Genomic DNA, 4984 nt, shown 5'->3' with positions numbered 1-4984 from the left:
ATGTGGACCGTTGTTACATAACATTTCCTTTCTTGTTGAGCTGTTCTTATTATGACTAGCGTTCTCTATTATGGCTACTCCTTGTGAATTAGTTCCTCCGTTTCCTTGAGTTCTGGAATTTCTGAGTTGACGTATTTGTCGTATCCATGTATTATTATCATTGTTGTTGTTGTACTTATTATGGTGATGCACGAGGTTTCCGCCGTACGGTTGTTGTTATTGCGATGCACGAGGTTTTTGCCGTACGGTTGTGGTTATTGTGATGCGCGAGGTTTCTGCCATGCGGTTGTTGTTATAGGATTGCACGAGGTTTCTGTCATGCTATTGTTACTATTGATATTTGCACATGCGGCATGACGAGGTGGTATATATATATATATGTATGTGTGTGTGTGGGTGGGTGGGTGGGTTGCGCATGTGGTGAGACTAGGTGGGAACATTGTTATGCACGTGTGGCGAGACAAGGCGGGCACTTACTTTATTATTACACACGTGGCGAGACAAGGTGGGCTGTGTCCGGTATTGATTTGTGATGGCCTGGGGCATTCTTGTTATTGATATTTGTGTAGTGGTACACTTACTTGTGTGAGCTTTATCTTGTGAAAGTTGTGAGAAAATATTCTACTTGTTGTCTATTCCTTTTTCCTTATGCCTATTTGCTGGTATGGACTATGTTAGGACACTTGCACAAGAATACACGTAGTTAAGCACTCTTATCGGATAAGAGGTTTTCTTGATATTGTTGAGCATAGATGCTCACCATTGTTTACTTGCCTTCTATGTGAGAATGGCTCTATTGGCATGTGAGTCGTCAGTGCTGTTATGAGGTGTTATGAGGGCATAGGATGCCAAGTGTTAGGGTACAGGTATCGATACCTGTGAGTTATGATTTGTCCGAGGTTCGGTACCTCGTGGAGTTTGATGACTAAAACCTGATGTAAAGGCGGTTGTAGTTGCTGAGTTATTACCTGTCCTTGCTGTATTTGTGATTCCGGATTTAGGTTGTGTTCCATTCACTTTTCTGTGTCCTTTTTATGGTATTCCGCTAATACTTGTTGTTTCCTTTCTTATTGCAAGTACTATATTGTGAGCCATATTGCATAGTCTTTATGTAGATATCATATTTCTGTTGTTCATATACTTATACTTGTTCAGTTTATTAGACCAGTGGGTGTCTTGATTGTTCCTCATCACTACTCCACTGAGGTTAGTCTTGATACTTACTGGGCACCGCTGTGATGTGCTCATTCTACACTTCTGCACATTTTTGTGTAGATCCAGGTATTTGTTCGTTAGAAGCTGTGCGGGTCATTGCTGTAGAGACTCAAGGTAAACCTGCTGCTGCGTTCGCAGGCTACGGAGTCACCTTCAAGTTTTCATTTTGCACTGTTTATTCTTATTTCTGGACAGTTGTATTTAGAAGTTTTCTAGCTAACACTCTGTAGAGCTTATGACTTGTACTACCGGTTTTGGGAATTGTAAATTTTAAGAGATTTCTATTTCAAATTGTTAGATGTTATTTAAATAATGCTTTTGTTTCAATTAATGTTAGGCTTAGCTAGTCCCTAAGACTAGGTGCCATCACGATACCCAAACGGAGGGAAATTGGGTCGTGATAAGTTGCTATCAGAGCTCTAGGTTCATAGGTGCTACGAGTTATAAGAGAGTTGGGTAGAGTCTTGTGGATCAGTACAGAGACGTCTGTACTTATCTTCAAGAGCCTACGGAACTATTAGGACAGTTTCACTTCCTTCATTCCTATCGTGCGAGTTCATTGATCTCGAAGTTGAACTTTTATCATTCCATTCTCTCACAGATGGTGAGGACACGAGCTGCAGTTACTGATGACGTTACCCCTGGAGCAGATGTTGCTAGGGGCAAAGGCAGAGGCCAACGAGGAGCACGTGTTGCAGCTAGGGCACCTACTAGAGCAGAAGTTTAGGAGCCGCCAGTAGTTCCAGTTGGGGGGTAGGTACCGGAGGCGCCTGCTTTTACCCCCGGACTTCAGGAGACCTTAGCACAGTTCCTGGGCATGTTTGGTACATTGGCTCAGGCGGGGTTGATTCTGGTTGCGCCAGCTACTTCACAGACCGGGATAGGAACCCAGACTCCCGCCCCCCACACTCCAGAGCGGCGAGTCCACGATGGTCAGGTTCCAAGTATCATGGTGACACCGCTTGTGGTTCCAGTTCAGCCTGTGGTTAGGGCAGCAACATCTGAGGAAGAGCAGCTTAGACTTGCAAGGTTCAAGAAATATGACCCTTCTACTTTTAGTGGTTTGGCTTCAGAGGGTGCACAAGGTTTTCTAGAGGAGTGCCATCGCATTCTCCGCACTATGGGTATTGTTGAGACGAGTGGGGTTGCTTTTACTACGTTCCAGCTTAAGGGAGCGGCTTATCAGTGGTGGCGGGCATATGAGTTGGGTAGCCCGGCCTAGTCAGCTTCACTTACATGGGTTCAGATTTTAGAGATGTTCCTGAGAGAGTTTGTACCTCAGTCCCTTCGAGATGCATGGCGCGCAGAGTTTGAGAATCTTTGCTAGGGCACTACGTCAGTGTCAGAGTATGCCATTAGATTCAGTGATTTGGCCAGACATGCACCTGCTTTGGTCGCTACAGTTAGAAAGCGTGTCCGCAGATTCATTAAGGGACTCAGGCATGATATTCGGTTCAGTATGTCTCGGGAGTTAGAGTTAGATGTTTCGTTTCAGCAGGTGGTAGGGATCGCTCGCCGAGTAGAGGGCATGTGGGGTTAGGAGAGAGAGTACATGCGGGGCTATAAGAGAAAGGACGGGCGAGGCCGGGATAGAGAGGATAGGGAGGCGAGGAGGCCTCGTAGGCCGGAGAGATCTATTGGTTCTTATTTTGGAGGCAGAGTACGACATGGTAGAAGTTTTGTAGGTCAGCCAGTTTAGTTTGCACTTCAGGCTTCGCACAGTGTTTCAGGTGTTCATGGGTCTCAGAATACTCGTACGACACAGTTTCCACAGCCACATCAGCAGAGAGTTTGCTTTGAGTATGGAGATACCAGCCACATGGTGAGAGATTATCCCAGACTCCGGGAAGATGTGTCACAACGGGGTATTCAGGCGAGTAGGGAAGAGGGGGAGGCCCCGCCCCGTTGATGTGTTTCATACAGTAGGCTGGAGACCGTTGTGCCAGATGATGTCATGGTATATTTTGATTTGTTACAAAGGCGCACCATTCGTATTTCATTTCAGTTCTGCTTATCAGGACGAGTTCCCTTATTTGTTATCTCATTTATGGGTGAGTTTCATGATTTGCACTATGTTTATGTGTTTTCCCCTGTTGGGAGATTCTATGAGTGGTAGCTCATGTCCATCATTGTTTTTATTCATTATTGAGAGTTATGAGACTAGAAGTGAGTTCATGTTATCCATTATGGTAGGTTTGATGTGATTCCTGAGTAATTTGGTTACGATTTGTGATTTGATACTCTACCGGGGTGAGAGTTCAGTAAGTGTTGTGATTTTATTGGCAAAACTGAGTTTGTGGAAGATTTCAATTGGTATGATGTGTATTCGACTTGTGATTCAGAGTTGAGGGTGAGACCATCGCGATTCCATGTGATTTGATATGTTTGAGCCGGGTTGCGTGCCACGATGGAAGTTATATCAGGATGAGATCCTTGTGATTTGTTCATATACCTTGATTCTTCCTTTTAAAATTGATTCGTAATATGGTACTGATATAAAGTTGTGCCTGTCGGGCTTGTTTGATATTTTCCTTATGTGTTTCTCTTTATATATTCAGTCATTTTCGTTTGGTGCTTCTTGAGTTTTAGCTTGCGGGGTGTGTGCCTGGTGGTATTAGTTGTGACTTATTGATTTGGGTGTATAGTTAAGAGGTCTTCATGTTTCTTGCATCGTTGTCAGTGTTGTGGAGGTTTGAAACAGGGTTCTAATGGATATGAGGCTAATTGTCGGTGCTGGTTTTGATTACGAGCAGCTATTATGATCAGAAATGTTATATTGGGCCTATGTATGACATGTCATGTTAAGTGTCTGTACCTTATGGGTGTAGGCATAAGTTGTTGCAGTTGGTTGAGACTGATACCGGGTATGAATTTAGAATCGGGTCCTTTGGAGATGAATGGAAGGTGAGAATTTTGACTCTAAGGCTTATCGGTGTTGGTAGAAAGGGGTAAATTACAGTTGAGATGGTGTCGTCAGGCTTATGTGAATTGAGGTGACGTGGGTTCACCCGCGGGTGCATGTTGGATATGTGCATTCAGTGATTTGAAGACTTCGAGGCGATTCTTGGCACGTTCGAGGATGAACGTTTGTTTAAGAAGGGAAGGATGTAATGACCCGGCCGGTCGTTTTGAGAATTTAAGTCTCGTTCGACGGCATAAGGCCCTGAGCAGCTTTGTATTATGTGTATTGACTTGCGTGCGTGGTTGAATTCAATTACCGGGTGATTCGGAGTGATCTGGGATACTTAGTCCTTAAGACGGAAGCTTAAGTCTTAGGATTTTGACCGTAGTCGGAACTATGTGGAGACGACTCCGGAATGGAGTTTCGTCGGTTCCATTAGCTCCGTTGTGATTTTGGACTTAGGGGCGTGTCCGGATTGTGTTTTGGAGGTCTCTAACTCATTTAGGCTTAAAATGGCGAAAGTTCAATTGTTGGAGATTTTGACCGGAAGTGGACTTTTTGATATCGGGGTCGGAATGCCATTCCGAGAGTTTGAACAACTCCATTATGTTATTTGGGACTTGCCTTCAAAATTTGACGTCATTCTGGGTTGTTTAGATTGGTTTCGGTACGAGTTTTCGAAGTTGGAAGTTTTGGAAGTTCATAAGTTCGATTCGTGGTGCGATTTTTATATTCGGCGAATTTGAGACCTCGAGCGAGTCCGTGTTAGGTTATGGAACTTGTTGGTATATTTGGACGGGGTCTTGGGAGCCTCAGGTGTGTTTCGGATGGGCTACGGGCCATTTTCTTCTATTTTTGGACTGCTGA

Source organism: Nicotiana tomentosiformis, chromosome 3 (assembly GCF_000390325.3).
Source record: "Nicotiana tomentosiformis chromosome 3, ASM39032v3, whole genome shotgun sequence".
Classification (NCBI taxonomy): Eukaryota; Viridiplantae; Streptophyta; class Magnoliopsida; order Solanales; family Solanaceae; genus Nicotiana; species Nicotiana tomentosiformis.
This window is presented reverse-complemented; position numbering follows the sequence as displayed.